The following is a 13591-nucleotide window of genomic DNA, read 5'->3' as shown; positions in this document are numbered from 1 at the left end:
ATTTGAAGATGGCTCTTCGAAATGTGGAAAGATGCTGATTAAGGAAAAGGAATTTAAATTGTTGAACTTAACTCCAGGATTTACCATCATTCACAAATAATTAAAAGATAGGTACTTAGAAATGACAGTGTCTGCTATAATAGTTGCAATTTGATGTTTGCTTGGCACTTCCCCAGTGGCTCAGTGGTAAAGAATATGCCTGCAATGCTGGAGACGTAGGTTTGATCCCTGGGTCAAGAAGATCCCCTGGTGAAGTAAATGGCTACCAATTCCAGTATTCTTGCCTGTAGAATCCCATGAATAGCGAGCTTACTAGAGCTGGTGAGCTCTAGTCTATAGGATTGCAAAGAATCAGACACGATAGAAATGACAGCGTGCACTCACACACGATTATGTTTAATTAGTCTTCAGGTGACTTTCCACCACCGTTTACTGCACCAAGTGAGTTTGTAGACCACTTGTACTGAACATAACTGAAAAGGGAAAAATGGAAAATATTGCCAGCATTGGAGAAGAAGAAACAATATGGCTAGATTTTGTTATCGTTTGTGCTTTTTTAAAGTTGCATTTTGGCAGGAAGGAGATTGCCACCTTTTAAAAAATACATCATTAACAAATTCTGAAAAGTACAAAATGCATAATAATAATCACTCATAATCATAGCCGAAGATGGACACACTGAGGACTTTAATTTCCCTTTCCACTTCCTCTAATAAATATACATTCCTTTAGGACACACAAACATACCATACAGTCTGTATATACTGTGTATACAGAATATAATATACAATGTAATACAGCAGAATTTTCTAATCTGTATTTTTTATTGAACATATTATAAGCTGGGGAAAGAGGTGTAAATAGCTTTGAAGACAATATAAGGATATTTTCATACATGAAATAGCAGTTCGTATAAGAATGGGGGGCTGGGGGAAGAGGGTTGAATTTTAATTTCTTCATAGCAATGTATATGTGTTTGTTAGAGAAACCTGTGTTTTCTGTCCTCTTGTTTTCTTTCCACAGAGAAAGGCTTCCTTCCTAAATACCATTTCCCGTTTCTTTTTCATGTGAGATGGAGTGACTTATCTACTGAGATGGAGTAATTAGTGAGTTTAAAAACAATTTGTCCATGGGCAGCTCTGCTCTTTCAGGGTTCTCTGTTTCCATTCAGGAAGCATTCATTCTGTTTGCCTTCTGCATTGCAAAATTACTGCCCCAATGGTAAGACCTGTGCCTACACACACTGTTCTGTGCCTATCTGAGTGGGTAAATTTAATTTTAGAGTAAAGTGTTGGGAAGCACATCAAAACTACAATTTCGAACACAGCCTTAATCTATAATTAAGTTGCTACTTTATCTTGAGATGCTTGCCTCTTTTCATTTGACTGGAACTTACAAGGTGAAGAAAGGCAATATGTGTAAAACCCCAACTTTGTCTATAATTTGTGGTTGCTATTGTTACTAAGTCATGTCCGACTCTGCAACCCCATTGACTGTAGCACGCCAGGCTCCTTTGTCCATGGAATTTTGTGCCCAATTCACAAAGCATTTTCATGTATATTCTCTTATTTGCTTTTCACAGTAACCCTTAGATGTAAGAGGGAAGACATTAACATTTGTTGAGTGCACACCTACTGTTTGTCAGAAATGTGCTATAAGATTTACTTTTATTAAACTTTAATTAATCTTCACAACTTTCAAAAATAGAATTTGGTCTTATTTTAAAGATCAGAAAATGGAGTTTCAGAGAGATGAAATGATCTACCTAAAGATAGATAAGTAATAAGAGGCCAGACTAGAAGTCTGAGCTGACTGTAAACACTAGGATTATGTGCCTCATTCACTTCTGTATTTCCAGGTCCTGGTCTCAAACTTGGCACAGAGAAGGCATTCAGTCAATATTGTTCAAAATTGGCTCCAGATAAATGCTCTTTCCACTGCATCACGGAGGGAGAAGAGAAATATTTTAAACTACCAAATTCAGGCAATCTTCAAGCTACAATCCTATTTCCATGGGAGTTGGAAAGTAAGGGAATGGGGGAACTAAGGCTTGTTTTTTGACATATTTATGTTGCATGTGATACAATAAAAAACAGAAAGGACTATGAAATTTGAGATCTAGTGTGTCACAGCGGTCTTGTCACTGTTAAAGCAGTGAGACCTTGGACACAGTCACTTGCTCACTCTCACCCACAATTCCCTCATCTGAAAAACAGAAATGCTAAACTATCTTGGAACTTGTTGTAATCCTGATAGTCTGGGCTTCCCTTGGGGCTCAGACAGTAATGAATCCGCCTGCAATGCAGGTGTCCTGGGTTCTATTGCTGGGCTAGGAAGAGCCCCTGGAGAAGGGAACGGCTACCCACTACAGTATTCTAACCTGGAGAAAATTCCATGGACAGAGGAGCCTGGCAGGGTACAGTCCAGGGGTGGCAAAGAGTCGGACATGACTGAAACCTGATAGTCTATCAATAGTGTATCAATGAAACCATCAATTGATAGTCTATCAGTGAAACTCAAAGCTTAATTTTGGAAAGAACAAATGCTGCTACTTTCTAACCAACAAAGACTGTGTATTTATTGTATAGTTATACAGAAAAATTGTAATTTAATACATGGACAAAAGTATAAGTTTTGAATATAACATAGTTCTCACATGTCCACAAGTTTCCAAGTCCAGAAATTCCTGAGGAAAGAAAGACAGAGATATTAATCGATAAAATAAGAACATTCCAAACAAGAAGTTATCGGACTTCCCTGGGGGTCTAAAGGTTAGGACTCTGCGCTTACAATGCAGGGGGCTCAGGTTTGATCCCTGGCTGGGAAACTTAGATCCCACATCTCATGTGGCACAGCGAGGAAAGATAAAAAGAAAGAAAGAAAGAAATATCCTCTATAAAAGAGGGGATATATGTATATGTATGCCTGACTCACTTTGTTGTACAGCAGTGTAAAGCAACTATTCATGCTAAGTTGCTCAGTCATGTCCAACTCTTTGTGACTTCATGGATTGTAGCCCATCAGGCTCCTCTGTCCATGGGATTCTCCAAGCAAGAATACTGGAGTTGGTTGCCATTTCCTTCTCCAGTGGATCTTCGTGACCCGGGGATTGAACCTGTGTCCCTTGTGTCTCCTGCATTGGCAAGCAGGTTCTTTACCACCAGCACCACCCAAGAAGCCTCAAGGCAACTATACTTCAATACAAATAAACAGGAAGTTACAGCATATATTCTGTTGGAAAATGTATTGATTCAAAAGTCATGATTCACAACTTACCTTTAATACGAAGGCCAAATAGGAAAACAGTTTTGCCCAAGAAAAGTTAAATGTACCTTCCATCCAGGTTCCTCCCTCCTTTGTGCCTCTTATACACACACACACACACATACCATAAATGATGTTTTGGCATGAACACACACACAGATAACTTATTTTAAAAGATAGGAAAAGGAAATTAAAAGAAGCAGTCATTTTCTTTTTCATATCTAGCCGTATTGCCAGCAACAGATGACAATGAAGAAAATCTGCAGTGATATGCATCCTGCTATATCTTTGCTGACCTGAGACTTTCACAGTCAAAAGAAAGCAGGCAATACCTTCCATAAGCAGAAGAAAAGCTTTAAAAATTGCTCAAGTTTACTAGTATCATTATTATGCTGATTTTTTAGATGCAGATGTAAGATTTAATGTGACAGCAGAATGTACATGTCAAAAAGTACTCTATTCAGTGGCCTAACTTTTGAGAAAATAAACAAGCCTGAAAATTAACTTAGTCTATTTTCAACAGGTTTAAACCACAATGTTCTAGTGGGGGGAAATGAAAATCACATTAAGATTTTCATTCCCTGCATCCAGAGGCATACAGTTGTATACCAATATCTATTGTATACCAATTCTAGCCAAATCATTCCTACAAAGTAGCAACAAAAGAGTATTTCTTGCCAGATAAGAACCAAGTATTGTCTTATCAATTTTCAAAAGGAAAAAGGGGTGGGGAGAGTGCAATGAATTACTGTCAAACAAAGGTGCTATATATATATCAGAATTATCAAGGAAATTTTTTTAAAATTAGATGCAGGTAGTCTCAGCAATATTGCATGCAAATAATTATGTAAAAATATACAAATAATAGCCAAGCAGAATTCTATAGTCCTTACTCTAGATTTTGCCTCCCTATTGAAAAATGTGAAGTGAAGTGAAAGTCTCTCAGTTGTGTCTGACTCTGTGCAACCCCATGGACTGTAGTCCATGGAATTCTCCGGGCCAGCTTTTCCCTTATCCAGGGGATCTTCCCAACCCTGGGATCAAACCCAGGTCTCCCACATTACAGGGAGATTCTTTACCAGCTGAGCCACAAGAGAAGCCCAAGGATACTGGCATGTGTAGCCTATCCCTTCTCCAGGGGATCTTCTCAACCCAGGAATCAAACTGGGGTCTCCTGCACTGCAGGCAGATTCTTTGCCAATTGAGCTATCGGAAAAGCCCCCAAAAGCCTACAGTACCCAGTATTCCCAGGCAGTCTCCCATCCAAGTACTAACCAGTCCCGACCCTGTTTAGCTTCTGAGATCAGATGAGATCGAGTGCCTTCAGGATGATATGGCCATAGCCATCACTTCATGGCAAAAAGATGGGAAAACAGTAGAAACAGTGACAGACTTTATTTTGGGGGGGGGGTGGTCTCCAAAATCACTGAAGATGATGACTGCAGCTGTGAAATTAAGAGATGCTTGCTCTTTGGAAGAAAAGCTATGACCAACCTAGATAGCATATTAAAAAGCAGAGACATTACTTTGCCAACAAAGGTCCATCTAGTCAAAGGTATGGTTTTTCCAGTAGTCATGTATGGATGTGAGAGTTGAACTATAAAGAAAGCTGAGCACCAAAGAATTGATGCTTTTGAACTGTGGTGTTGGAGAAGACTCTTGAGAGTCCCTGGGACTGCAAGGCGATCCAACCAGTCCATCCTAAAGGAAATCAGTCCTGGACATTCATTGGAAGCCTGATGCTGAAGCTGAAACTCCAATACTTTGGCCACCTGATGTGAAGATCTGACTCATTGGCAAAGGCCCTGATGCTGGGAGAGATCAAGGGCAGGAAGAAGGGGGCGACAGAGGATGAAATGATTGGATGGCATCACTGACTTGATGGACATGAGTTTGAGTGAGCTCTGACAGTTAGTGATGGACAGGGAAGCCTGGCAAACTGCAGTCCACAGGGTCACAAAGAGTCGGACACGACTGAGTGACTGAACTGAACTGATTGAAAAATCGAACCCTGACACTAGTTATGTAGCCTTAATATCAATAAAAGTCTCTTCCTTCTCCTATAGCAGCTTCAAATAGTAATGCAGCCAAAATTTAAAGAGTCCCTTATAAATACACCCTTTGATCTTCAATGCACTGATACTTCCATGACCAAAAATTATAGAATGTATGAAGAAAAAGGGATATAAGGAACAATTTTCTAAAATCCCCTTATTTGACAAATTGTTTAAGTCAATAAATACCATTTGCATACTCTCTAAGTAGATGCTATGCTGCCTGTGGATAGGAAGGAAAACAAAATATATGCAGACATTGCCATCATGGGGTTTCCTGCTTGTTCAAGTTTATCTAATTTATAAGAGCCTGATCCAAGACTGTGACCCAAATCCCTTATTTCTAAGCTCTTTTCAGTATCCAGCATGCCCTTCTGTTCTTTGTTGGTCCTCTAAATCACAGTTACTATGATCCTTATTTTACAAACAAAGCAATGAAGGACAAAAATTTATATAATAAGCTCCATGTCATGTACCTAATATGCTTCAAAGCCAGGCTTTGCCCCATGTTTCCAGACATCTAGTCCAGTGTGCTTACTATTATACTAGAAGTAGTAAGTAATACTCTAGGAATAGATTGACTAGCATAATTTGGTAGTGAACTGCATGGTTAAAGAGATAACTGTTGGGTATATCCAAGTTTAGGGGGCAGGAGTTTCTTAACTGATGAGTGATGTGTTACAAGGACACAAGAATGGGGATGATAGCAAGTTCATTTAATATTTTCTACCTATGTACACGATATTTTTACCTGAGCAAAGTCATTCATATTGTCAAATACACTATTATGCTATAATTCAAAAATTATATATTACCTATCTTCTATTGTAAAGTAATGAGCCTCCAATTAAAATAAATAAATTTATAATAAAAAGTTAAAAAAATAAAACCTTTCACCAAAATATTGATAAAATTTGTGAATATAAAGTAGAATTTTATATCAACATTAAAGTTAAGGTCTCAATATCTGGAAAAAAAAAAATTACCTATCTTTATCCAATAAGCACAAAAGCTAGTACATGGTACTAGATATAAGTAATATAAAAACGGATAAGTTTTGGTCTCTGTCCTAAAACAGACTTACTCAGTGTGTATTAAGTCACTTCAGTTATATCCAACTTTTTGCGACCCTATGGACTGTAGCCCGCCATGCTCACTATCCATGGGATTCTCAGGAGACAATTAGATTAAAGCTTTACTGAGCAAGGCCCTGCTCACCAGAGCATGACCCAGTTTTCTCCAATACCAGTGCCTCCCATTAGGAAGCTTACACAAGCCTCTAAGCCTTCTCTCTCAGAGGGCAGACAAAAGAAGCAAGAAAGAAATGTTAGTCATTTAGTTATGTCTGACTCTTTGTGACCCCATGGACTGTAGCCTGCCAGGCTCCTCCATCCATGGATTTTCCAGGCAAGAATAAAAGAGTGGGCTGCCATTTCCTTCTCCAGGGGATCTTCCAACCCAGGGATCAAACCTGGGTCTCTCATATTGCAGGCAGACTCTACCATCTGAGCCACCAGGGAAACTGGAAGAAGCAAGAAGAATCACAATCCCACAGCAACTAAAACCAAACCACATTACGGAAAGTTAATCAGTGTGGAAAAGCACAAAGTTATATCCCAGATGAGGGACAAGGTAAAACCCATAGACACAGCTAAATGAAGTGGAGATAGGCAACCTTCCAGAAAAAGAATTCATAATAATGATAACGAAGATGATTCAGGATCTCAGAAATAGAATGAAGGCAGAGACTGAGAAGATGCAAGAAATGTTAACCAAAGACCTAGAAGAACTAAAGAACAAACAAACAGAGAAGAATAGTACACTACAAGGAATCCATAGCAGAATAACTGAGGCAAAAGAACTGATAAATGACCTGGAGGACAGAATGGTGGAAATCACTGCCACAGAATAGAATATAGAAAAAAGAATGAAGACAGCCTAAGAGACCTCTGGAACAACATTAAACACACCAACATTCACACTATATGGGACCCAGAAGAAGAAGAGAAAGAGAAAGGATCTGAGAAAATATTTGAAGAGATAGTAGCTGAAAACATTCCTAACATGGGAAAGGAAATAGTAAACCAAGTCCAGGAAGCACAAGGAGTCCCAGGCAGGATAAACCCAAAGAGGAACACACCAAGACACATATTAATCAAACTGACAAAAATTAAAGAGAGATAAAATATTAAAAGCAACAAGATAAAAATGACAAATAACATACAAGGGAACTCCCATCAGGCTATCATTTGATTTCTCAATAGAAGTTCTACAAGCCAGAAAAGAATGGCAAGATATATTTAAAGTGATGAAAGAGAAGAACCTACAACCAAGAATAGCAAGACTCTCCTTCAGATTTAATGGAGAAATCAAAAGCTTTCCAGACAAGCAAAAGTTAAGAGAATCAGAACCACCAAATCAGCTTTACAACAAATTCTAAAGGAGCTTCTCCAGGCAGGAAACAACAAAAGGAAAAGAACCTACCTACAAAAATAAACCCAAAACAATCAAGAAAACAGTAATAGGATCATCAGTTCAGTTCAGTTCAGTTGATCAGTCATGTCCAACTCTTTGTGATCCCATGAACTACAGCACGCCAGGCCTCCCTGTCCATTACCAACTCCCAGAGTCCACCCAAACCCATGTCCATTGAGTCAGTGATGCCATCCAACCATCTTATCCTCTGTCGTCCCCTTCTCCTCCTGCTCTCAATTTTTCCCAGCATCAGGGTCTTTTCCAGTGAGTCAGCTCTTTGCATCAGGTGCCCAAGTATTGGAGTTTTCAGCTTCAACATCAGTCCTTCCAATGAATACCCAGGACTGATCTCCTTTAGGATGAACTGGTTGGATCTCCTTGCAGTCCAAGGGACTCTCAAGAGTCTTCTAAAACACCACAGTTCAAAAGCATCAATTCTTCTGCACTCAGCTTTCTTTATAGTCCAACTCTCACATCCATACATAACCACTGGAAAAACCATAGCTTTGAGTAGATGGACCTTTGTTGACAAAGTAATGTCTCTGCTTTTAAATATGCTGTCTAGGTTGGTCATAACTTTCCTTCCAAGGAGTAAGCATCTTTTAATTTCATGGCTGCAATCACCATCTGCAGTGATTTTGGAGCCCAGAAAAATAAAGCCACCCACTGTTTCCACTGTTCAGTTCAGTTCAGTCACTCAGTTGTGCCCAACTCGTTGTGACCCCATGAACCGCAACACACCAGGCCTCCCTGTCCATCACCAACTCCCAGAGTCCACCAAAACCCATGTCCATTGAGTCGGTGATGCCATCTCATCCTCTGTCCAGCCATCTCATCCTCTGTCATCCCCTTCTCATCCTGCCCCCAATCCCTCCCAGCATCAAGGGCTTTTCCAATGAGTCAACTCTTCGCATGAGTGGCCAAAGTACTGGAGTTTCAGCTTCAGCATCAGTCCTTCCAATGAACATCCAGGACTGATCTCCTGTAGGATGGACTGGTTGGATCTCCTTGCAGTCCAAGGGACTCTCAAGAGTCTTCTCCAACACCACAGTTCAAAAGCATCAATTCTTTGGGACTCTTTCTTCACAGTCCAACTCTCACATCCATACATGACTACTGGAAAAACCATAGCCTTGACTAGATGGACCTTTGTTGGCAAAGTAATGTCTCTGCTTTTGAATATGCTGTCTAGGTTGATCATAACTTTCCTTCCAAGGAGTAAGTGTCTTTTAATTTCATGGCTGCAATCACCATCTGCAGTGATTTTGGAGCCCAAAAAAATAAAGTCTGACACTGTTTCCACTGTTTCCCCATCTATTTCCCATGAAGTGATGGGACCAGGTGCCATGATCTTCGTTTTCTGAATGTTGAGCTTTAAGCCAACTTTTTCACTCTCCTCTTTCACTTTCAAGAGGCTCTTTAGTTCCTCTTCACTTTCTGCCATAGGGTGGTGTCATCTGCATATCTGAGGTGATTGATATTTCTCCCAGCAATCTTGATTCCAGCTTGTGCTTCTTCCAGCCCAGAGTTTCTCTGAGGTGATTGATGTTTCTCCCTGTAATCTTGATTCCAGCTTGTGCTTCTTCCAGTCCAGCGTTTCTCATGATGTACTCTGAATATAAGTTAAATACGAAGGGTGACAATATACAGCCTTGATGTACTCCTTTTCCTATTTGGAACCAGTCTGTTGTTCCATGTCCAGTTCTAACTGTTGCTTCCTGACCTGCATATAGGTTTCTCAAGAGGCAGGTCAGGTGGTCTGGTAGTCCCATCTCTTTCAGAATTTTCCACAGTTTATTGTGATCCACACAGTCAAAGGCTTTGTCATAGTCAATAAAGCAGAAATTTACCTTAACTGTAAATGGATTAAATGCACCAACCTAAAGACACAAACTGGATGAGCAGATGAAAACATGTGCATGTATGCACTTCCATTTACCATATCACTCTGCTTGACCCCTCAAATTGCATGTAATTACTTTATATTGTTAGGTTAATCATGTTCCCATTATGGCTTGCAATTGTAATTATCTTTTTTGTCTGGTTATTGATTATGAAAATTGATAAACATCTTTTACTATTGTGATTATATAACTATTACTCACTTAGTACTATTGTATCATGATTGGTAGACAGAAAAATAATAGAAATGTATGTCACCAAAACTTCATTTAACAGAAAAACTTGTAATCTTTTTTTCCTTTTTTTTTAAATTTTATTTTATTTTTAAACTTTACAATATTGTATTAGTTTTGCCAAATATCGAAATGAATCCGCCACAGGTATACCTGTGTTCCCCATCCTGAACCCTCCTCCCACCTCCCTCCCCATACCCTCCCTCTGGGTCTTCCCAGTGCACCAGCCCCAAGCATCCAGTATCGTGCATCGAACCTGGACTGGTGACTCGTTTCATACATGATATTATACATGTTTCAATGCCATTCTCCCAAATCTCCCCACCCTCTCCCTCTCCCACAGAGTCCATAAGACTGATCTATACATCAGTGTCTCTTTTGCTGTCTTGTACACAGGGTTATTGTTACCATCTTTCTAAATTCCATATATATGTGTTAGTATACTGTATTGGTGTTTTTCTTTCTGGCTTACTTCGCTCTGTATAATAGGTTCCAGTTTCATCCATCTCATTAGAACTGATTCAAATGTATTCTTTTTAATGGCTGAGTAATACTCCATTGTGTATATGTACCACAGCTTTCTTATCCATTCATCTGCTGATGGGCATCTAGGTTGCTTCCATGTCCTGGCCATTATAAACAGTGGGCCAAAGAACTAAATAGACATTTCTCCAAAGAAGACATACAGATGGCTAACAAACACATGAAAAGATGCTCAACATCACTCATTATCAGAGAAATGTAATCTCTTTTTAAAATCTAGATGCATATCAGAATTATCTCGGAAATTTTTGAAAAATACAAGTACCCAATTATTGCTGTTTTTTGGTCAGAGCTCCAGTTATATTTCTAATGAGTAGCCATGTTTAAAAACAACTGGACTATATGAGGATCTTTCACTCTTATGTAGTTTGTTTCACTTTGCTACATCATATTCAGCACTCCCATTTTATTTCACTTATGTTTTCCAATTTCTTCATCTCTTTTTTTATGTTTTTTTCTCAAGCCTTTATCAAGCATAGTATAAATGCTTTTTATAAATATATATAATATGTATAATATATGTATTTTAGAAAACATATGAATTGTTACCTAACTAAAAAATGTATGACATTTTGATTCTACTTATTTGACTTAGTATGAATAGAATTCTAGACATCTAACTTAAAACAATAGATATGCAACAAGTAACAAAGATTTACTATATAGCACAGGGAACTATAGCCAATATCTTGTAATAAACTAAATGGAAAATAATTTCAAAATTAACATGTGCATATAACATATGTAATAACGTATGTATAACTGAATCACACACAATAAAAGAATTCTACTTTTTGAAATTTAGTAATGTTTAACTTTTTTCAGGTTTTCTAAATGTCTTATGGACATCTAATAACAATGTCTGAGATACAAAATTTTAAATATATTTGTGTAGGAAATAAGATTAACATAAATTAATTAAATGAAATCTATTATATTTAAATTATTAATGACATCATTCAAGATGCTCCTATTCTTATGTTTTCACACTTGATAAAAATATTACCAGAGGAATGTTAATATGTCTCACTATGATTATATATATGGAGAAGGCAATGGCGCCCCACTCCAGTACTCTTGCCTGGAAAATCCCATGGGCAGAGGAGCCTGGTAGGCTGCAGTCCATGGGGTCGCTGAGGGTCGGACACGACTGAGCGACTTCACTTTCACTTTTCACTTTCATGCATTGGAGAAGGAAATGGCAACCCACTCCAGTGTTCTTGACTGGAGAATGCCAGGGACTGGGGAGTCCGGTGGGATGCCATATGGGGTCGCACTGAGTCGGACACGACTGAAGTGACTTAGCAGATGATTATATATATTTTTCTTCTCCCTATATTTCTTCTGATTTTTGCTTTATGTATCTTTGTTGTTAGGTATCTAATGGTTTATGATGTCTATCTTCTGTGTGAATTGTACCTTTTATAATTAAAAATATTCATCTTTGTTTCATTTTTTAAAAGGAGGACAAATAAATTATATCATGGAATGGAATACTATACAACAGTGTAAATAAAGAATTATAGTTATTGTGCAATAAATGGATTGAATCTCAAAAAAAAGACAAGAAATTTCATGTGAACTCTTCCAAAGAATACAAAAGGAGAAAATACTTCCCATTGTCCCTGATATAAGTATATCCCTGATACCAAAACTAGCAAGGACATTATATAAAAGGAAAATTGCAAACCAATATGTCTTATAAAAACAAATGCAAAAATCCTAAATAAGGTATTAGTGAATGGATTCAACAATATATAAAATATATCACCAACAAAAGAGTACAATGTTGGATTAACATGTGAAAATCTATCACCATTTTAACAGAAATAAAAATTATTATCTCTGTATATACATAAATATCACTTGCTAAAATCTTAAATTTGTTAATGATAAAACTCATTAGTATATTACTAATAAAAGAGAGCTATCAAAGTCTGATAAAAGTTAGCCATAAAAATTCTACAATTAGCATCCTTCTAAGTGGTAAAATATTGACCACTTTTCTTTAGTTAAGAAACTGATAAGGATATCCACATCATCACTTCTATTCAACATTATGCTTTTAATATCATAAGAAAAATGAAAACAAAGTTTTCAAATTGAAAAGGAAGAAATCATAGTGTCAGTATTCATAAATGATATGATTATATACATAGAAAATAAAAAGAGTATATAAACTATTAGGATTAGTAAGTAAATTAATAAGCATAAATAGTTAATAAATAGTTTATGAATTCAATATACAAAAATATTTCATACATTTTCAAGGAACAAATGGAAAATGTAACTTTTAAAAGAACACCATTTACATAGTATCAAAACATCAAATATATAGGAATAAATCTAACAAAATATATACAAGATGCTTACTCCTTGGAAGGAAATGTATGACCAACCTACACATCATATTAAAAAAGCAGAGACATTACTTTGTCAACAAAGGTCCGTCTAGTCAAAACTATGGTTTTTTCAGTGGTCATGTATGGATGTCAGAGTTGGACTATAAAGAAAGCTAAGTGCCAAAGAATTGATGCTTTTGAACTGTTGTGTTGGAGAAGACTCTTGAGAGTCCCTTGGACTGCAAGGAGATCCAACCAGTCCATTCTGAAGGAGATCAGTCCTGAATGTTCATTGGAAGGACTGATGCTGAAGCCAAAACTCCAATACTTGGGCCAGCTCATGCAAAGAGCTGACTCATTGGAAAATACCCTGATGCTGGGAAAAATGAGGGCAGGAGGAAAAGAGGATGACAGAGGATGAGATGGTTGGATGGCATCACTGACTCAGTGGACATGGGTTTGGGTGGACTCTGGGAGTTGATGATGGACAGAGAAGCCTGGCGTGCTGTGGTTCATGGGGTTGCAAAGAGTCGGACATGACTGAGCAACTGAACTGACTGATAGAAGAACTCTACAAGGAAAAACAATAAAACATGTTGAGAGGATTTTTTAAAACCTTACATAAATACATAAATATGCAATATTCATGGATTAAAAGCTGAATATTAAAATATTAATTCTCTTCAATTGATCTATAGTGTCAATGCAACCCTAAAATACCAACATGTTTATTGTGTGAGACAGAAATGGCAAATTTGAAAATTTTTATAAGAATTAA

General features: G+C 37.6%; 2 pseudogenes; one reads left to right on the top strand and one right to left on the bottom strand.

The window, feature by feature from the left end:
* LOC102274240 (tigger transposable element-derived protein 1-like) overlaps nt 1–13591 on the top strand; it is a 103812-nt pseudogene that overhangs the window by 65029 nt on the left and 25192 nt on the right.
* LOC138989044 (5S ribosomal RNA) lies at nt 4491–4609 on the bottom strand (annotated as a pseudogene).

Source organism: Bos mutus, chromosome 8, assembly GCF_027580195.1.
Source record: "Bos mutus isolate GX-2022 chromosome 8, NWIPB_WYAK_1.1, whole genome shotgun sequence".
Classification (NCBI taxonomy): domain Eukaryota; kingdom Metazoa; phylum Chordata; class Mammalia; order Artiodactyla; family Bovidae; genus Bos; species Bos mutus.
The sequence above is the reverse complement of the archived record's forward strand: the minus strand, read 5'-3'. Positions and strand labels throughout refer to the sequence as shown.